General features: G+C 36.3%; 1 long non-coding RNA gene and 1 pseudogene across 1 annotated transcript in view; both read right to left on the bottom strand.

Moving 5' to 3' along the window:
- Window positions 1–23,357, bottom strand: part of LOC117314474 (uncharacterized) — a 300,856-nt gene that overhangs the window by 44,897 nt on the left and 232,602 nt on the right. The gene's annotated exons all lie outside the window — the stretch shown is intronic.
- Window positions 1,616–2,509, bottom strand: LOC101335316 (peptidyl-prolyl cis-trans isomerase E-like; annotated as a pseudogene).

Here is a 23,357-nt window from a genome sequence, read left to right as displayed (position 1 = left end):
CACTGCAACGAAGAGTAGCCCCTGCTCTCCACAACTAGAGAAAGCCCAGGCACAGCAATGAAGACCCAATGCAGCCAAAAAAAAAAAAAAAAAAATCATTATCCTGTGCTGCCTGTTGTCCAAAATTTGAAAACCATTGTTTCATGTATTTTGTCCAATTTTTAGGTTAAGATGAAAGGGTAAACCTATTGCCTGTCACTGTATTTTTGGAAATTGAAATCCTGACTTCTATGCCCAGCATTCCATTTGAATGCTGAATAAAATAGTTCTTTCTCTGAATTTCTAACAAAACTAAAACAAAACAACCCAACATATATCCTAAATCCCAATATTTTTTTTAAAAAATAAGGTAGTAGCAACAGAAATGCAAAGGAATGAAATACAATGCTGGCATTGGGAGACAGAAGATCTACTCCTGGGCTTTAACTAGGATAAGGTATTTGGGGGAAACTAATCTGGTTTAAATCCACATTTGATATATTTTAAAGTGAGATTTCACTGTATGATTAAGCATACCAACTGGAAAGTAACACTTTAAGGTGTTCATTTTTCTTAAAATGATGAGATATTTAGAGACAGCACTGCTAAATATTTTCTTAGTTCTGGGTGTTTATAAGAGTCAATAAAGTTGGTCCATTCCCTCTGTATAAGTGTAACAAATATCAGGCAAACACAAACACATGAGTTTGTATATTGGTAAAACTCCGTACAGCAAAATGGAGTTTTGCAAGTAGGCTTTGTACTATAACCTGCTATAGCCACATCACCAAAATTCAGTATAACACAGAGATTACAATTCTGGTGTAGGGCTAATGGTTTTAAAGCCCACTGCTATCTCTTACAACTGTGTTATAATGGGCAAGTTGCTTCTCTGAGCCTGTTTCACTATATACAAAATGGGGACAGTAGCATTATTTGGCGGAGGATTAAATACGATCTTGTATGGAATCTGAACTTTATACAGTATCAGCCATATATTATTGTCAGCTTTCACTCTCTCTCATAAAGTCTCACCAAAGCCATCTTTTTTTTATCTTCTACTCCTGATTTTACAAGATGAGGTCAGAAATTCAAATTATGACAACAGACAACATAAATTTTCTTTCCTTAAGAGGAAATTATATTATTTGTAAAAAATATTGTTTTGAATAGAAAATCAATACTTCATAATGAATCAGCTTCTGCAGTGTTCAGATTATACTTACCTTTTCATATAATATATGTGACAATAACAAAAAGAATTCCCATAAGAATCTTTCTCAATTTCCATAACAGTTACAGAAACACCACTTAATAGGTAAATTTTAGAAAGGAGTAGTATATATTTTCTTTTTTTACAAAAACTATAATTTATTTTACCAAGGAAAACGTCTAGGAGTCACATTGGTGGACCCAGGAGAGGCCCTGGCCTGGAAAGGCCATGCACGGCCGTCCACGGTGGGGAGGGCGGCACCCGAGCCCATGGCCACACTTGGGGAAGAGCCAGAGGAGGCCCAGGCCATGCCTGCAGAGGAGCTGCCCCATGCTGACCCCGAGGAAGGGCCAGGACACAAAGCCCTGCTTGCTGCAAATGGGACACCTTGAGTGCTGGTTCCCTGGGCTGACAGCTGCCCTCTCACATGTACTCCCCACAGTCGGAGATGATGACTTTCTGCTTGGATTTCCCGTCCTTGCTGCCCTGGGCCTCAATCGGCCACAAGACTTCCAGGCCTTCCGTGACCTCCCCAAATACCACGTGCTTGCCGTCCAGCCAATCCATCTTGTCACATGTCAGGAAGAACTGGGAACCGTTGGTGTTTGGGCCTGAGTTGGCCATGGAGAGCAGGCCTGGTCCCGTGTGTTTGAGAATAAAGTTTTCATCGTCAAACTTCCTCCCGTAGGTGGACTTGCCCCAGTGCCCTTGTGGTTGGTGAAATCGCAGCCCTGGCACATGAACTGGGGGATGATATGGTGGAAGCTGCTGCCCTTGAAGCCAAAGCCCTTCTCGTGGGTGCACGGGCAGTGGAAATTCTCTGCTGTCATGGGAACGACGCCTGAACCCAGGAGCATCTGGATTCAGCCTGCTGGCTTGTTCTCAGTCTTGATGTCCATGTACACCTGAGGGTTTGACTGGGCTTTTTTTACAGCGGGCTCTCCCTCCTGGGTTTCCACTTTGGGAGGCTCTGTCCCTTCTTCTTTATTCTCCTCAAGAGTCTTCCCAGAAAACTTCTTCAACCAGCCATCCTCGGACCAAACTGGTCTGGAAGAGCCTTCCTTAATCCTTATGGGTTTTGCCAAATTGACACGAATTGTCCATATAAACAGCTCAGGTTCATTCATGCTGTCTACAGCTGCTGCAGCATCCTCTGCCAACTCAAATGCAACAAAAGCAAATCCTCGGTGCTTTTCTGTTTCCTAATCCAGGGGAATCTGGATATCTGTGCTGTCTCCAAAAGGGATAAAAGCAGCATGAAGAACTTTGTCATCCACCTCCTCTGCAAGTCCGCAACACTCGCTTGGTAGTGGCCATCTTGCTCTCACCAAGGAGTAATATTTTAAAGGAGGTTTTTGACAGTTTTGTCAATGTATTTATGTCATCTTCTGTCATGATAGTGGGTCTACAAAATTATTTTATAATTATTTTATGATAAAACAGCATGCTTATAATCTAGTGTATGCCTTCATTATTTGTAAAATCTTCCCATTATATGTAGGTTTAAAAACAAAAAACTTCTTGTCACTTATTTTTAACTAAGAGACACATTAAATACCAGCTTTCTTGAACATAGGAAAAATGTAAAAATATAGTCGGGGAACACTGAAGAGAATGATAAAAAAAAATTTAGGGGAAATGAAATTTTATTTAAGCTCTTAAAATTTGATCCAAATACAGATCACTAATAGCAATTATTTAATTATGTAAGAATAATTATTACATAGGATCTCAAAGGAAATAATTTTGCTCCTACCATAAAATATTATTTGTCTCTAGATTTCAGTACTTAGAATCAAAGTCCACAGATCAGCAGGTTAAGAAAACACATGCTGTATATATTTACAGCTATAACTTGCATTACAAGAGAATTAAAAAGAAATGAGGCTATAAAGGAAAGACTTTTATGGATGAATCTCTTCTAAGTGATATATGTGATACAAATGATTAGCATTAACTGATCTTCTTGAAGAATGTACTGGTATAATTCATTATAATGGCTTCGAAGTGCAATTAGTGAACTATAGTGTAAATGACACTGCTGTTCATAGTCCTACCCATAAGAGTAATTATATTTTGAAAACTACTTAGTGAAAAATTGATTGAATGAGTCCTGTGGGCATAGATAATTGAGATAAAAATATGTAAACAAAATGCCTATTAATAGGCTTTATGGCACATTTATATATTTACATGGTTTACTAATGCAATATTTTATAAATGGAGTTTTTTAACTTTTCTTTTTAAGTAGATTTCTAACATAGAAAAACTGGATTTATATATTTCATTTAATAAAGCTAAACTATTTCTCTAAATACGATGTAATCATGTTTTTAACTGGATGAAAAAAGAGCAAATGTCCTATTATAATGACAAAGTAAGCAAGAAATAAAATATCAAATTTCAAGTCTTCTTAAGAAATAGGATAATCCTATTTATATTTTTATACTCCAAGTAAAAGGAAAATCATAGTAGGTGACACTATATCATAACCAAGAGTCCACAAAATATAAATCAAAATTATTCTATATCTATAGGATATAAAATAATAACTCAAAAATATTTTCATTGTTTATTTAGGTACTACACTATCATATTGGTAAAAATACATGTTATGAATTAATTCTTAATCTAAAGGTTTATCGTTCTAATATCAAAAAGACATATAAATATATATGTACCCTATATTCCATATTTACAAAGGTATAATTTTACATATGTATATGTAGATACACACACACACAGGAGTACTAGACTGAGAGATTATAGGTTTGATTTCTAGCTCATAGAGATTAATGGTTTAAGTTTCAGCTTTATATCTAGGTAGTAGACAACTGAGGACCTGAGATGACTCTTTTGTAAAATGAACATATTGCACTGTATGAAATCTAATTCTAAAGTTCCATGAGACAGGACTCTGTGGGTGAAACTTAGAAATTAGCCAGACTTACTCTTATTCATATTCCATATATCTTATTAGTCAGCCCTGAGCTAATTTGATGAGCTGCAGTTTTCTCAGTTGTTAATGGGAATATGATCATTTCTACCCCATGGAGTTATTGTGAAGATCATGTGAGACAAATTTGAAATTAACAGATATTGTTCTTGGCCCACAGAAACTATTCAATTTCAGCTATTGTAGTTGTCTGTAAACTCTAGCTTAGACTAAATTATGCTGAAGTAACAAAAAAAGCCCAAATTTCAATAACTTAAAACAACAAATGTTTATTTTTGCTCACATTATCATTTGTGGGTTGGCTACAGCTCTGCTCAATATCTTCTTCATTGAAGAACCCACACTGAAGGAACAACTGCTAATTGAAACATGTGGTCTCACTTAGAGGGAAAAGAGTAATACACAGCTGCAAAATGGCTCTTAAAGCTTTCGTTAGGAAGGAAGTGATTCACATCATTTTCAACACAATACATTGACCAAAGCCAATCTCATGCTAAGCCTGACATCAATGGGATAGAAAAGTATAATTCTCTAGCAGGGAGGGGCCAGTTGGAAAGGGCAGTAGATAATTTTGAGAATATACAACCTATTATAAAGTCCTTCAGTCCTTTTGAATCCAATTACCCCTGCGGCCATCTGCTCTGTAGAAATATGTGTGATGCATCTCTGTTTCCACTCATATATACTTACATACCAATATGCAGTAAATGTACATTTTATGTATATTTACATAAAATGTACACCTTTCTTGTAACCTTAACTCTGAAAATTAAATAGGTTCATATGCCTAAGGACCAAAAACAAGCAGAACTTAAAGACTGATTATCATGACATCATGCATGGATGGCTAACATTTATTTGCTTCGCAACTATTTGGAAATGGGAAAGAACCAACAGGTTTTACAGCAAAATCTTGATTAATAAAATCTAGTTGTTACTCTCAATTAAATATGTGTGTATGTATTTATTTGTATGCTACCATTTGTTTATATTTTACTATGCTACCCTGCATGGCTTTGACTTTCAGGAAATATATAAAATGAAGCCAACAACAAGATGGCTTCATGTCACATCTTAGTGCTTTTTGTAAGCCAATCAAAGGCCCTTCATCTTGCCTGCACTACTGTTGATATCAAAATGCTTAAATTCTGTGACATTGGTACAAGTTATGGTTTAGAGTATTTTACCACCACATTCCTAGTACCTGGGACAGTATGTGGCAGGAGGAAGATACTCAACAGTGTTGATGAGTAAATGAATAAGTAACTGAATAGATATTTTATTGGCTGCTATGATTAACATATTTTTTATCTTAGTTCCTAAAAGGACCTTTAATTAGTTATATTGCAATCTAAAGAAAAAGCCATTTAAAGACGTATAAAATGCTTATTTCAGCAATAAAGTGAAAACCAAATATCTTGGCATCTCAAAAGTACAATGTACAAAAGTTTTGCTGCATTATTTGTGAAAGAAAAAGAGTCAGAATTTCTTGTAACAGTTTCTCTGTTGATCTGAAGAAGTGTCTGGTATAGAAGGGAAAGAGCAGATGAGTCCTTCAAAAAAAAAATGTTAAGTTTTTGATGAATATTGTGAATAGGTATTAACCATTTTGTCTTTTTTTCTTCTATTGATAATCCATGACTTTGATTTTCACACAGTAAAGTTCCCTTAACAGATAATACCCTCTTCGTGGTTTTATTTAAAAACCAATCTTTTAAATAATCACATGGTGTCTCATTATATTAAACATCAATGGATCAAATCTCTTCATCATAAAGCAAAAAGTCTTCATGATCAAAAAACTGTAAGAATGTATTCAGTGGCTACTGCTTTCACATCTACCCCTTGATTCCCCATATGTACTGGCATTCTACAAAACCTAAGAATACAGGATAGTCTCCATATACTATTAATAAAACAGTCATCATTTACTGAGCATCTGATATTAACTTTGTACTATGCTAAACATTTTTTGTTGGCTAACTCAGGCCATCCTTAGAATAATCCTAAAAAAATAGACGGTATTTTTACCATTTTATAGGCAGTGAAATTGAGGCTCAGAGAGAATATATATCTACCAAATAGTGGCAGAGTGAGGATTCAAACTCATCTTTTTAGGTATAGATACTGAAGCAGGTGTGTTTTCTATAGTTGTATATGTGCCTGGTATACCTTGGAAATTTTCAATCTAATAAATCTTTCGTGCTAAATTAAAAGCCACTTTCCTTTGAAGCAAAGTCTCTGCCTTAAGATTAAATGAGAAAAAAATCTGTATTGCTTATCTATTGCTATATGACAAATTACCACAAACTTATTGGCTTTTTAAAAAACCACATTTATTATCTCACAATTTCTGGGGGTCTACAGTCTGGGAATGGCTTAACCGAGTCCTCTGTTCAGTCTCACAGGATGTTGGCCAAGCCTGTGTTCTCATCTGAAAACTAGTCTGGAGAAGAATCTCCTTCCCTGATTACATGGTTTGGGGCAGCATTCAGTTCCCTGCAGTTGTAGTACTGAGAGTTTCATTTTCTTGTTGGCTGTCAGTTGGAGGCTGCCATCAGCTCTAAGAAGCCACCTGCAGTACCTTGCCAAGTGAGATTTCTCAACATGAGTGCTTGCTTCCCAACAACCAGCCAATAATAGCAAGATTTCCTATGCACCCAGGAGGCATTTTACATACTCTACTGCCTTTCTCAGAGTCCACTTGTCTCCAATGACACATTGTAAGGTCCCAGTAAGAGACCATAGTGGATACCACCACTCAGGCATCTTCAAGTAGTGACCACAAAGTGCTTGGGAGAGAATGGTCATGGTCAAAAAAGAAAAGTTTAAAAAAGAAATTCTTGGGCTTCCCTGGTGGCACAGTGTTTGAGAGTCCGCCTGCCAATGCAGGGGACATGGGTTCGTGCCCCGGTCCTGGAAGATCCCACATGCCACAGAGCGGCTAGGCCTGTGAGCCATGGTCGTTGAGCCTGCGCGTCCGGAGCCTGTGCTCTGCAACGGGATAGGCCACAACAGTGAGAGGCCCACATACCGCAAAAAAAAATTTTTAAAAAAAGAAATTCTTGTATGGTTTATGGGAGTATATCAAGCTTCAGTGGTATGGTAAAAGATAGGGTTTTTTTGTTTGGAACATTAAACATTGGTTCCCTTCCCTATACAGAAGGCAGCTGTGTATCTAAAAGGCTAATATTTATTTAGAACCTACTGTGAACCAACATTCACTACTTTCACAAATGTCATCTCATTCAAATATTTATTTCTATAATTCTCCAACACTGTGAAATAAACATTATTAACCATAAATGAGAGTTGAAAATATGATCAGAGAGGAACCCCTCGATAGCAATTGGATATAAGTTACAGAAGCAGAAATTGTATTTTATAGTTATTGTGTTCCTAGAAACCTACAAGGTATTCCTATCTAAGAAAGTATTCATGTTTCAATTAATAAATGATTTCTTAGAAGGGAAATTTTTACTTTTTTAATGGTTTAAATGAGGTAGAGATAATACATATAAAATAATAATAATGATAACATGCATTTGACATTTACTAAGCATCAGGCACTGTTAGAAATAAATTACCTCGTTTATTCTGCACAGTCTACTGAGATATAAACTATTATTATGTCCATTTTATAGATAAACAAACCAAAGACTGAAGAGGTTAAGTAATTTGTCAAAGTCACACGGGGGCCAAGCCAAGATCTGAATCCAGGAAATCTTAGTCCTTGATTCCAAGGGCCCCTGAGGGCCAATTCACTTTCTTCTTCAAATACCATTTGCTATATATATATATATATATATATATATATATATATATATATATATATATATATATGTGTGTGTGTGTGTGTGTGTGTGTGTGTGTGTGTGTGTGTGTATAATTTGAAACACAAATAATTTACAGTGAAGACAAGTCTAAGAAGATCTGAATGAATGCTTTAAGATGAAAAATCTACATTTCATGTAACCAGGTCATTCCAATTTTCTCATTTCCCAATATATGTTTAAATTTTAATTGTGATGTTTCTTTGAAAAGGTGCCCTTCTACATTTTCAAACCCTTCTTTCTTTACATATGGAGTAAGGCAACTCTGCAGCTTCTAATCACCTCCTTAATACGAGTTTTTTGAAATGGTAAATTGCTGTGAGATGAAAAGTAGATCTCATATTTCTTGAGGCTAAATTCAGTACTCAGCTACAAATGTGGTCACAAGGTCTCCTTGCTGAGGTCTTTTATGCTACTTTAATTAAGTTTCAGCTATTATTATTACTGCTGCCTCTAAAGGTGCATAAAGTATCTTAGGAAACCTGGTTCTGAGGGCATCTATACTGTTTTTCCCTAATCAATCTTGAGATTAATTTCACGTTCAATCTTGCTGTCTGCTAGGTGCTCTGTGCTCTAGCATCCTTCTTAAATTGATCTGAAACCATGTTTAAAGATCAAACCTTGGCCACACAAGGTTTGACAACATTATACCTGGTATGAAAAAATGTCTCTGGTGCCCTAAACAAAAATTAATCTGGAGGGGTGCAGGCTGCATCCTCAGGCATGGTATCGTGGTTGCAAGTCAGCTCCATTGCTCTGTTTGTTGTCCCAGAGCGGCCAAGGACAGGATGCTGCTCCACTGTGCCTCTGTAGCAGTTGGCGGCCAACAGCTCTCTATGGGAAACTCGAAAGTGGAAAGGCAGCCAATCATGCATGGTATAATTTACATCTGACTGATGAAGGTCTAAGAATCACAGAAACAATTAATTTGTATCAGGACTCCTGTGGCCAAAAAATAAGAGATTATGCCACCGGTTCCCACTTTTAATTTTTGCCTGATCAATCACCTGACTTTCCACATCTACTTTGTTTTCAGAATCAACTTTTGCAGCACAGATGTTAAAGGATGCAGCAGAAAAAGTTTCTGGAAAACCAGAACACCAAGGAAAACACTCATTGATAAAACTCACTTGTCACTGCACCACATTATCCCTTTTTCAATTTGATAATGGTAAGTCATTTTCCCCACAACTGCAAGGGAGGATTTAAAAACTCTTTTTTAAAATAAACCACTTTGTTTTTATTCATGTAAGAAAGATTACAATGGCCAGGAGAAAGGAAAAAGAATAGTGGCTACTTCCTAGGAGGAGAACAACAGCAGGAGCAATTTAAAATAAAAATAACTAAAGATGCCTTAACTTTGTAGCTAAAAATGAAATGAAAATTGCAAAAGCAATTTGTGGCAGGAAGCCTTTAAAATGTTCTAAGGATTGTTCTCATTTTGCATAAGCCACGGCTAATCTTTAAAACAGTTAGTACATTAAGCATATGTATATCTGATTCAACACTCTATTGCAGGCAGAAGCCCCTCAATTATGAAATTGTAGAAGGATGGGTCTGACAGAGTCTCATCTAATTACAGGAGCAAATTACAAGTTCATAAACTTCATAAAGCATTCTAATATCTTTCCTTAATAAGAAATCTCACTGCTCAAACCAGGAATATGTCTAACACAGTCATATTTTTTTCTACTATTCTTGGCATGTAATTGCCCTTTACTTGTAACAATGCACAAAACAATAGAAAATAGCATTCATCGTTTTTTATTGATCAAATGTTTAAATTAGTATTAATCTTGTTCACACACTTCTAAAAGATGATTTAACATGAATGCAATCGTTTATGTTTGCTTTGCAATTATCTAATATTGCTTCCTAATCTTATAGAAGTGCACAATGAAATGGAAAGAAGTAAAATGGCTAAGTGTCAAAGGATGTAGGGAACTGAAGCAGAAATTAGAATCCACATGGCCTTAGAGGTATTTCTTTGCTTTGGTCCCGAAGTCAAACAGAGGGATTAATAACAGTATACAATATGCAGTATTGGCTTTTCTATAACTCTGGTGGCTTGTACACTGAACTGTCTTTAACAATATAAACTCCTGTGGATGATTAATTCGGTGATATGTTATACTATTACTATTTCTGCCTAAGCAAAAATTTTTCAGTGTAAAATGAGTGCACCATATTATTCCAACTCTACGAAGACAGCACTGATTCCTCGGCACTTGGGAAAAGATGGTCCACGCCAGAAAAAAATGCACAAATCTTGATCAGTCATCTATGATACCCACCCATTCCCTCATAAGAGCTTTCACTGAGCACAGATTCACTAACTGACCTTAAGTGTTGCTAAATTTTATCAGTTCCATAGTACTGTTGGTTTTCATTCATCCCATGTAAACCTTCCCATTGATATGCTTATGACATCTTGACTATGTTTTCCTGTGCTACACCATTTTCATAGCATAAACATGAATGTCAAAATTTTTAAATAGAAATATTTAAATTGATTTTGTTAACTCAGTTTCTTAGTACAAGAAGCTGAAGTTGGAGAAAATTTTTTATGTTAATTAATATCCATCATAATTTATTTGATAAATCTAAAAAGGTGAATTTCCAGTCTCTCTTTCTTCTAAGAACTAACAAGTTGGGTAGGTTTTACACATGACAGTGAGGGAAAGAAAGAACCATGAACACAAAGAGCCTTTCTTGTTTCTTTGGCTCAGGGAGGCAGTTACCAATATCCTATTAGTCTCTGATTCGGCTAGAGCTCAGGAATGAGTGAGGCCTAACACTTATCTTTTCTATATCCTCCCTGCCATGTAGTTCTGAGATCCAGGTGCCATAGGTGCCACCCATGAATGTTTTGAGCACCCTGCTCTAATCCCCACCCAGCACACAGGCATAGGCTTTTACCAACCTCCCTGCTTCAACGGTAGCAACTTAGACCCTCACACATGATAGGTGGTTTATCCATTGGGAAGGAACCAAATTTGGTGGGGTGAAGAAGGGGCCCCCAGGTCTGAACAGTTTTAGGGTGATGCTTTCTATCAACTCTTTCTCCATCCCCAGGCATGGGGCTGCTGACTCTAGGGTTTAGAACAGAAACTCAGAAATAAAAGCAATAGTACCAGCTGTGCACTGATCTGCATGGACTAAAACAACATGCAATCCCTAAAGGGGGAAAAGGTTGCAAATGATGCGACACACATTTTCTCTGGTATTAAAATCGTTAATCCTATTAATAGAGGTTACCTGCGAAGTCCATTTTAACTAACCTGCACTTAAACAACATGAAGGATGATAGAGAGAAAAAGACAAGTGTACCTGCACAGTGTCCCAAGTCCAGCTATAAAGTGACAGCAAGTGCCAGGATGACTGGGTTAATACGAGGCCTTTAGAATTCTGTACTTGGAAATGATACACACAATTACTGTTTCCCATTCTCATATATAAAACAAATATATCTGTATACAATTCTCAGTAATACTCCAACAAAGATGCTGAATACTAATAAACAATGTCGATATCACATGGCAGCACTTAAACCTGCACATGACACTTCCATGTATCAAATTTGCTGGATATGTAGTAGAAAGCCTTATTGAGATAATTGGCAGATTATCTTATAGAATTTTTTTTCTTTTACAATCAATTAAATCAGAAAATTAATCTAAGTAGCCAACAGTTCCAGACTTGGCACCAACTGCAGCTAAGAAATCCCTGAATTCCTTGATCCTACGACCCTACAAGTTCTAGCTGGAGCTTAGGAAAGTTCCCTATCACAGTGGGGCATTGGTTGCACAGTAATACTAGAGGCCACTGCCTCATAATGTTGATTTTTAGCTGCTAAGATCCATTTACTCATACTTTCATTAATTGAACAAATGTTTATTGATATTATATTATATTGATGTTGATATTGATAGTAGTAGTTCCTACTATGTGCTGGCTACTATGGTAAGCACAGGGAATAAGTAATAGAAAAATCACTGCTTTCAAGAAATTATTAATCAAATAAATTAGTTATTCTCAATTTTTTTCTGCCCCAGTAAGCCTAAGAGCTGTGACATAGTCCACTCAGTATAAGCAGCTTCTGGTGGAAGTAACTATCAAGCTAGGGAGATGGGTGTGTGGAGAAGGCAGGATCGGGTATCTGGTATTTTTTAAATTTTAAAACAGATTTCCCTTATTTTGGTGGAGAATCACTACGGTAGAAATAACTAAATAAAGTTCTTTTTCCTCTCATTGCTAGAGGTAGCATCAGCTAGTAAAAGAAAAAGAGAATAAACAAGTCACTATGATTTCATTGCTTTGTTGGCCAAAGTAGAAAGTATAAAAAATACCAATATAAACAGATACCACTTATTTAATGTTTCCCACATGACAGCTGTTTTACATACATTTTGTCATTGAAACTTCACAAGAACCCTGAAGAGTAGGTACTGTTATTACTGGGTGACCATATATTCTGCTTTGCCTGGACAGTATCAGTTATACCTATCTTAATTATTAATAGTTCCTCCTTTCTCTCTCAAAAGTGTGTCAATTGGATAATAAAGTATTCTTTTTTATCCACAAAATAGCAGCTTCATATAGTCCAGTTTAATAGATGAGTTTATAATAATGTCATGGCAATCTTGGAAGGGCTTTTCTAAAGCTCTGTTTAAATAATGTTGGTGTCCCAACACTACATCCTTTAATCAATTCCACTGCTATGCAATGTGCTCGTTGGGAGCCATGGGGACAGGAGGTCATAAAACAAACATCATGTACTAGTGGTAGAGAGTTAGAAGGTGTCCACCTCCCTCCTGATAGATACGGAAACTGGAAATAATGGTTCTTGGTCAGAAAACCTTATGAGATATATTTCCACAAGATATATAATGGCGACAATTCCATACCCAGCTTAGAACTCATTATAAAGAATGTGATAAAATGAGGGAATTCCCTAGCAGTCCAGTGGTTAGGACTACGAGCTCTCACTGCCTAGGGCCTGGGTTCAATCCCTGGTTGGGAACTAAGATCCCACAAGCCCAGTGGTGTAGCCAAAAAAACCAAAAAACAAAATAACAAAATTTTGATAAAATGAAAGAATTTGAGTAAAGTTTACCGTAATGAGATTTGAAGATGAATCCCCACTCTTTGGACTCCTTTCCTATTAAGGATCAGAGTGTAGCAACACCTTTTGTAAATTATAATGGCCTACTTATTTTCAAATTTGACAAAACTAACAAAGTTGTATCCTCATATTGAATTCAATATGATAATAGTGAAAAGGCAAATGTGAGTGCCAAAACAGAAGGCAACATGGAAGCAGCTATAAATGAATGATTTAGCACTCAGTGAAGGAAACTGAATTCTTCCTGCCACCAAATTTTGCAACATTTATATGCACACTGATTATGAATTTTTTCATACTTTTAAAACATCCATATCATACTGTTTGGACTATATAGCTCAAATGCATTCCAGCCTTGCTCAATTTACCTGGTTTTGCACACGTGCATTGGTAATGACCAACAAAATTCCATTGATGGCAGCAATCTCAGAAACAAGCTTCCCAGATAATCAGTAAACCCCCATTCCCCACTATCAACCCAACAGCGATCTTCTCATCAGATAACAGTTGTTAGAATTCCTTTATCACCAATTCATCATTAGAGCCAACAAGTATTGATTTATAGTCTGGTAAGGGGAAAATTCCATTTACAGAAAGTTTTGCTGCTTAGGAAATTGTCTGAATCATCTAGAATTATCTGAAAAAAAAATCTTCAAATGGCTTTTTCATCTCTGAATTTTTGTTAGGCCCCTGGGGTAACGGTTTAAGCCATGAAGGCATCTCTACTAGAGAAGGAAAAACTCCTATGTGAGTGCAATAAAGAGGACAGTGTTTAATTATTTATCTGTTTTCAAAGAGCACCACTTTATTGGAAACCATTACTTATTTGCCCAAATATTTGTAGAGATTGTGTGATAGAATTAAATGCACATATACTGCAGATTGGCAAAAGAAAGATTTTCTTGAAGGAAATGTTACAATATATACGTTTTCTATGACTGATTAAAGATGAATTATTTCTATAAACTATCTGCAAAATTATGAAGGAAGTTAATGGCAGATATATTTTCTCATCATATGCAGTCACTCATCATGGGGACTCATCTAATGCATAGCTTAAGGTCCCCCAGTACTTAGAATGACGAGGTCCTCATAAGACCACCTTGTCTACCTAAGCTGCCCACTTGTGAATCATCCAAGTGCCCTTCAGGATGATGAGCTTTTGATTAGTCCTTTCAATTAGTGTTTATTTTCTAGAGTAGAATACTCACAACAGTTTCAAAGCTCTGACTCTCCTTTAATCGCTGCCTTTAAATTAAGAGCAATAGATTTTTTTTAACTGGTCTCCTGCTGCTTTGGCCAGAAGATCAAGTATGAATGCAATTTAAATATGAAAGCTAGCATCCAATACACAAAGACTTACTTTTAACTAAAGGTGAAAATTCACTCTAACTCCATTAAGTAAAAGCCATTACTATGTATCCGAACCTGCTGACACATTCTTGATTGATACTTGTGCTTTCCCATCAGTGGAAAGATGAAACAATTACTTTTTTGAGAAGACTGAACAAACATATCCACCCTACACGTTTTTCCCAAGGTACCCTAGAAATCTTACGTTCCTAATTTTATTTCTAAAATTGGGAGTTGCCTCACAAAATTGGATATTTAAAAAGTCACAATAAAAATCATCTATAAAGGACATTATTGAGGCAACTGGGAAACTTGAATATATATATTAGATAATTTTATTGCATCAATACAAAATTCCTTGGACATAATAATAGTACCATAGTCAGGTAGGAGAATGTATGTTCACAAGACAAAGGCTGTAGCATTTAGGGGTGGAAAATCTAATAGCTTGCAAATTGTTCATGTATATATACATATGCACACATATAAGTAAACATAAATAGTAAGTATGGCAAAATATTAATAATTAGTGAGTCTAGATGAAGAGTGTAAGTCTGTTTGTTGTTTTCTTCTTCCAACTTTTCCACAGGCTTGAATTTATTCAAATTTAAAGCTCTGAAAAATTCACCTTCCTTACCATAATTATCTTCTCCAAATTACAGAAGCCATTTATCATTTACTGGCAAAAAGACAGAGCTTCTAACTAGGTGGTCGGAGCACAAGGCATACTACAGAAGCATGAGAAAGTTAAGTCAAACTAGGTGGGTGGGCAAGAAATCCTGGCAGGTCCAAGGGCTAAGAGGTCAAAAAGGAACCTGAAAAGTTCCGTGGAAGCATTTCTTCTGTGGCTCTGAACCAGGGTGACTGAAGTCTCTTGTCAACCTTAGATTTTCATCTCTGTAACGGCATGTCTCACCCAGTCTGTGCAGCCCTTGGGCCCTGGCCTTTCTGCTGTGCACTTTATCCTTCTTACAGGAGGAAAATAGCCCATTTTCCCTGGGCACCTCAGAATGCTTCCAAGATGGCGGGATAGTGTCTTCTGACTAGCTGAATAGAGTGTGCCTGGCCACAGCTAAAATCCACTGCCACAGTTGAAGTCTCTCTAATGCCACTGGTAGAGGTAACTCCAATTCAGCATTTAGGTCTCAGGCTCTTCCAAATTCGAAGTTGTAGAAAGTTGGGCTAGCAACTCAGCACTAAGTCAGTTTACCATTGGTTTTGCTGTGTTTCAGGCCCCATTTCTAGTAATTCACCTCCAGAATTATTTTGTGACCCAAGGTCCAATTCTAATGCCTAGGGTTGTGTCTCACTACCCCAACTCCACCCATCCACTTCTTCCTCACCCCATGCCTGAGTATCTATTACTATCTATGACTAGTAAACTCCTCTAGGACTAGGTCCTAATGTTATCTCTTTACTTTTCCAGGAGCTGGACACTTACTCTTGAACTCCCACTGCCATAGTTAAATTCTCACTTTCTTTTTCCAGGCTAGCTACCAACTACTGTTGCTTCCCCAACTGTCATCTGACTGCTCCTAATGCTAATAATTCTCAATCATAGGAACAGGTAGCCTCCTATAGCCCCTGCCTGCTGCAACTTGCTGACTGCAAGATATTCTTATGTCCCACTGCCTCTCATTGCCTATTTCTGGGACCATCCCACATGGCTTGTCCTATACCAGTGATTCTATTTTCTTCTTATATCACCTAATCTAGCCTATCCAATTGCCAACTGAACCAGATTCCAAGATAGCTAAAAGTACAAATATAATTCATTCGTTCATTTATATATGAATATATTTTGTAGGTACTATGTGCCTAATTCTGTACAAGACATAGGCACTGAGAAGAGTTTTAGTTTTCTGGCATTCCAACGATGATGTGTGGATACTTTGTGAATCTTGCCTTCTTGAGTCAGAAGAAAAGATTGTCAGGACCATAATATAAACTCAGCCCCAATCCAGGGAATTCTTATATGACAGATCATTTTGTACAGACATCCCAAGAGACAATGTGGGTCCCTTGATATGGTATTAAAAGTGTCATATTCATAGGCAGGTGTATGACAATAATAGTCATGAGCTATTGACAAGGTATATCAAGTAACGTAAGGTTTAAAATAAAGATTAACATTAGCAGGTTACCTGAGATTACATGCTATTTCATTATTCAGGCCCTGGTTTATTTGTGGCTATCAAGAGGTATACATCTTTTCAAGACCACAAAAATTTCAGAATTTTATGTGAGTAGTGGTCTAAAAAAAGTATATTATGTCAAAGTTGAAAGCCTAGGGCTCTGTGACCCCCATTAGCCAAACATGGGATTATGAATAGATTAATCTTTTGTCAGTCTTATGTTATCTTCTCCATATTAGGGCATATTATAGAACTAGTTTTTCCAGTGTATTATTTGTCAAGAAAAAAATGTTCTAAGAGATGAAGGATTTTTTTTTTTAATCTCTAACTTTGTCCCCAAGTCCTTTGAGGAACAGAATTTCTAGACTGAATAAATAATATATGAGTCTCACAAATATGAAATATCAATGGTAAATATAAGACTGAATTATAGGAACACTGTGATGGTTAATTTTGTATGTCAAGTTGGCTGTTTTGTCAAACATTATTCTTGATGTTTCTGTGAGAGTGTTTTTGTATGAGATTTACAATTAAATCCATGGACTTTAAATAAAGCCAATTGCCTTCCATGGTGAGCGGACCTCATCCAATCAGTTAAGGCCTAAATAGAACAAAAAGCTAATCTCTCCAGATCAAGAGGGAATTCTTCAGCAAACTGTTTTCAGACTTCATCTGGAACTTTAGCTCCTCCTGGTTGTACAGCAGATTGCCTATGGACTCAAACAGCAACTTTTTCTAAGTGTCCAGCCTGCCGGCCTCCCTCATCAGAGTTTGGACTCATCAAACCTCCTTAATTACATGAGCCAATTCTTTAAAATAAATCTCTTTATATATATTTTCATATATTATATATAAAATATATAGTTGTGTGAAAGAAATAGATATATGTATGTATATATGTATATTTTTTTCATTCTATAGATCCTGTTTCTCTAGAGAACCCTGACAAATACAGACACCAAGGAAAAAATTTATCACTCAAGACTAAACACATGATCTGCTACCTCCCTTTAAAGAGACATAACCTTCCCCCACCTCTACGTGTGAGGAATCTCAGAGTTTTGTTGTGACTTCTCAGAATTTATGGCTATAATTCTACAGTCTCATAAGATACCTGGGACACGTTGACTGAGCTACTGCATTTACAGGGAATTAAGGGCAAGAGGAAGCAGGCCTCTATCACTGGAGACCTCTTACACTCCCCCTATAGCCAGCAACACGTAGTTTCATAAACACAAAATTCACACACACACACACACACACACACACACACACACACACACACACACCACACATATTCCCTGTGTGCTTTTATACTTCTCTCACTGGAATCCTCCTGGTTTTATAAAAACCTGAGTCTACCAAGGGCTCAACCTACCCTTCCAATTGACGTAGCCTGGCTGGAAGGTGTAAGTTTACTTTAGTTCCTTGGTAAGAGGGCTGATAAAAGCTCAGGTTTTGAAAGTTATTCTGAAAGGAAATCTCTATACATAATGCCAGGAAAGCCTGCAAGATAAATAGACTTCTCTCAGGCTTGGGACATAAGGAGCTATTTCTTCTTTAAAGTCAGTCCATCTAGTAACCTCAGATTAGAGACTTAATATCTTATTAAATAGCTGCCATCTTTCAGTGCATAGGCATTAGGGAATGAGTAGATCTAAGAATGACCACCTAGTGCCAGATAATCACAGTAGAACTTTCATTCAGTCCTTCATTTATTCAATTAATAGAAGTCACTCAATTATTTAAACATTCATTGAGCATCTACACTTTGTTGAACAATGTGCTAACATCCAAGAATACAATATGAGGAAAGAGAACCTCCCCGAAAACAGTATTCCCTGTTCTAATGAAGCTTACATGCTGGTGGAAAGGACTGATGTTAATCAAAGAATCACAGAAATAAATGTACAATTGAAAGTGTTTTGTGATAAAACAGAGGAGACATATGGCATGAGGGACTATTGAGGTAGGCAGGATTCTAAAATGGTTCCCAAGACTCTCATCCTCTCGAGCATATGCTCTATATAATCCCCTTCCTTTGAGCAGATTATGGGCAGAATGTGTAAATATAAAGGGATACCACTCCTATGTTAAGGTTACTAATCAACTTTGAGTTCACCAAAAAGATTATCTAGGTGTTTCTGAGTGGGCCTGACCTAATCAGAGGAGTCTTTAAATGAAGGTGAAGCATCAGAAAGATGTATTCCTGTTGGCCTGGAAGAAAGAAAGCCATGTTACAAACTCCCTATGAGAGTCATGTGCCAGAGAACTGCAGACATCTTCTGGGATCTTAGAGCAGTCCCTGGCCAAGAGCTAACAAAAAAGGAACCTCAGTCATACATTCAAGGGAATGAATTCTACCAACAACCAGTGAGCCTAGAAGAGGATCCTGGGTCTCAAATAAGAACAGCAGCCCAGCCAATCTCTTGATTGCAGTCTTGTCGCACAGGAGCAAAAGATCCAACTAAATCATGTGCACACTCCTAACATAAGAAAACTGTGAGAAAATAAACTTGTGTTACTTTAAATAACTAAATTTGTGGTGATTTGTTTTGTAGCAGTAAAACACTAATACAATATAGCACATGGAGTTGACCAAGTCAGAGAAGGAGTTCCTGGGGAACGAATGTTTGAACTAAGATCTTAGAAATAAGTAGAATTTAACCAGGAGAAGACAGCTGGAGATGGGAGGCATCAGATGTAGAGGATTTTGATTTAGAGTCTTTAAAAGGCTTGGGGCTAAAGGGAGCATGGCAAACATATAGAGATATAAAGACATTTAGGGTAATAAATAAGGGGGAAATATGATAGAAATGGGGCTGGAAAGGAGAATGGTATAGATGAAACAGGACTTTGCAGACCATGTTAAGGAGTACAGATTTTATTTCCAGTGATCAGAGTGTTGTTTGTATACCCCCCTGATGTTCTCAGGGGGTATGTCCTTTACTGCAGATTTCTGTCCCAGCGGTCTCCAGTAGCAGCTCTATAGCTTTCAAGGAGCTCTGACATGAACTCTTATTCAAGGACACAGAGATCGTCCTAATCTTTCCAGGATCTTTCACTGGACATGCAGGATGGTCTATCTTCTAGACTTACTTGGAGAGCATATCGTTCATGAGCACTTCCACGTGTCAAGTTTTTAAATGAGTCAAGAATTAGAAAGTGAGAGGGGGGTGATAGGGGTGGGGAACAGAGAAGGAGAAAGAGGAAATTCTCCATATACCTGGGAATGGAATATATTATTTTGCCTCTGAACTCCTAATCTCTGGTTTTATCAACTTCCCTGTTGAAAGAATAGGGCCTATTTAAGCAGAACTCAGCATACTATAGAACTTTCCAAGATTAGACACGCTTCTGTAACTTACACCCATACCTTACCTTTTGAATTAAGAGTTAGCAAGGGAAGTTCTCAAATATCTCTTTAGCCACTCTTTCACCATACATGAAGATTATTTTTCCCATTCTTTCCCATGCAATATAAAACCCATCATCTTTATCCTCAGATTTTTCCATTCTAAAATTTAAATACAAAAATTAAGTAAATTTTTACATTCAAATCCCTTTAAGAAATCCACCCTCTAACATTGTTTGACTTAATAATTAAGTCAAACAAACTGCTAAAGTTACTATAAAGAAAGTATTTCTCAGGTTTCCACTGTCTACAAGGGAAAGTTTCATAAACAGTTTTAAAAGGTGACTGATAAAGTATAATACAAATTACATAAGTTATGGTTCACTGGATTCAGCAATTCCATATTATATAGAAATTTAATCAATCTTTCAGAGATTGCCGACATATCACAGTAGGAGGTACTTTTGACCTTCATGGAGAAGTAAGCAAGATGAGGTACTGAACTGCATATTTCAGTGGGTTTGTTGGATTTTGTATAATTGTCTTTTTCAGAATTTCTGGCTAAATTTGAGCCCTCTTATTTGGTAATTCATGCTGTTTTACATATGAAAAGCAAACCCTGCAATTTACCTATTTGAATCAAAATGTTACCTTCATTCAAACCTAAATCTTTTCTCTCTCTGCCTCAAGAAGGGTGGAGAATAAGTAAAGAAGAGCATGCAAAGCTATATAGAACACATTAAAATCATCCCCTTTGCAGCCCTTATATGCTTCCCTCATAATTCTGGTTAAGAGTGGCTGTCAAAATATAATTGTTAATAGTTGTCCTTTTCAATCTCAAAAGTGTGCCAATTTGGATGATAAATTGTATGTTCACCCTAGTCAAGTATGGCATCATGTCCAGGAAGGTAACCCCAATACATCAGTCTAGCTGTTATTAACCTATATTAGGTGAGGATAGAGAAGGGTTACACCTTCTACTTCAATACCGTGCTCAGTATAGCCCAATACATGGCTCCAAAGAAGGAGAGAATTTTATGAAAGAGAAATAGGATAGCTTTAGATTTGACACTAAAGCCCAATTTGCCTATAAGTAAAAAGGATTAAACTTCTTTATGAATAAAAATAATAAGAAAATGTCATATGCACTCTAGTTCCTATGACTCTTACACTTAGAATTGTGTTCTTTCTTTTCTACTCTTAGGGTTTTAATACTTAGGATTAAAAAAAAACCCAAAAAACTGAGTACTCAAGTAGTCAGAATCTTTTATCTGACAAATGAGAAAGTAAAGCCCCAAAGAGGGCAATGATTTCCCCTAGATCACCTAGTTTATTGACTAGGACAGGAACCTGCATATCTTGGCTCTCTATAGATATTTCTTTCTGATGCCATGCTCGATCTCCTGTCTTACAACTCGAATTGTCTCTACAACTGCCAAACTTTGAGTATACTTATAAGAAACTGTTTTCTAATTTATTTATGTCCAAGTTTTAAGGATATCTGTCAGTTACCTGGCCTTTATTGTAGCTTTAGGCACTGCCTTCATAACAAGACATTATAACATGTGATTTAAACATAGTATTTTCATTACTGTTATACAATGTTAGTTTGTAAATAAACCTATAGCTTCAAAGCACCTTTCTAATTCTTGCTATACAAATGCATGGACACTTGAAAAATGTATCATACACAAAGGAAGAAGTTATGTTCCCTCTGAATACAACATTGAAATAAACAATTAGGAAATGCACTGTACTGCTAAAAGCGCTCAAATGTGAAATCACTGTGGTTGGTTTTCAGATTTTATTTTGAAAGTCACACACACATTAATATCCATTAAGCTAATTGTTTGTTAGGGATGAGATCATTTACAAATAGACTTGCCCATCTGTAAATTGGCAGAAATTAAATTTTCTAATTTCTGTGTTTTAAATGAGTTCAAACTCATTAAATTATAATAAAGTTTTCTCTACTTAAAAAAATAATAGTTTAGTTTTTACAATGTTTTAACTAAATAATAGTGCATATTTTTAATACTCTCACTTAGGAAACTTGGAGTGCACTGTTTCAAATTCACCTAAGTACAGCATAGTCTAAGAACATTTCCGCACATGGGCTTTAGCACGTACCCTTAGTTCTCTTTTTCACATTTTGGACGCCAAGTAACAGAAGAGAAATATACTAGTTTTCTTGGGCAAGTCTTCATGAGCCTATAAACCTATAAAAAATAGGCTTTTTTTTTATTGAAGTATAGTTAACTTACAATATTACATTAGCTTTGGCTATACAACATAGCTTGTGAGCAACCTATTAAATACTGAAGAGACACTTAAATCCAGGGAACTTCTCAGAAAAAAAAATCTATTGTTATATGACTTGAATATCTAAGTTATGAACATTTCATGTTTACCAGTGTTAAATTTGGAGGACTACTACTTGGCTGGCATGATGGCATTTGCTCACAGAGTTCAAAACTATTTGAGAAATAGAGCATGAAATTAATTTATATCCCTTTTGTAACAATAAATAAATAAAACTATGAAATCATACATGTACTAACACCGCAGCCATCATACTAACTTCCTTAGCTATAAATATATCCCCTGCTATTTGACAACTATAGATTTGAGTTTTCAAATACAAATAGCTTTTACATAATTATACCAGATATTACTGTTTATATGCTGAAAAATATAATCTGGTACCAGACCAAGAGTAAGAAGAAACTTGAATTCTAGTTCAAGTTTCACTCAAAATCTACATGATCTGACATTTGTCATTCTCCCAGAACAACAGAGTTTCTGTCTATTCAAAACAAAGTTGTCTCTAATCTTTGGTTTCTAGAATTATAAAGAAACTGGAACTGTTTTAATATACGTGAAGTACTTAGAGTTCATAGGCAAAATGCAAAATACATAAACACTGAATTATACATACTAGGTATTATGCACGATTCATGTTGTCATGCCCTACAGAAAACTTCCCAAGATTTGAGAAATAGTTTTTTGCCTATTCTTGTTTCACCTCATTGTATTAGTAGGACATATATTTCAACAAGGGAACTTTCCTTGACACTAAGGACAGGTTTTTAATCACAAAGAATTAATCCTTAGGAGCATTTCTATCCTGATATCAAAGTCAGACAAAGAAGTGGGCACACTCACAGGTTAAAAGCCATGAGAATGCCATTTGGTTGTCATACAAATTTTGTGTAATTTTAATTATTTTCTTATTATAAAGCTAGTACATGCACACTCAACATTATAAACATTCTATATATTTTGTAAAACACTCGTAAATTCACACATTATAAGTCTGTGTCTTTAGTACATCAAAAGAATCTTCTGCCCCCCCCCCCCCCCCCCCCCCCCGGAGAAGTAAGAGATAATATTGTTAAGTAAAATGAG

The sequence above is a fragment of the Tursiops truncatus genome, chromosome 12 (assembly GCF_011762595.2).
Source record: "Tursiops truncatus isolate mTurTru1 chromosome 12, mTurTru1.mat.Y, whole genome shotgun sequence".
NCBI lineage: Eukaryota > Metazoa > Chordata > Mammalia > Artiodactyla > Delphinidae > Tursiops > Tursiops truncatus.
Note: the sequence above shows the minus strand (reverse complement) of the source record. Positions and strands in the feature narration are given on the sequence as shown.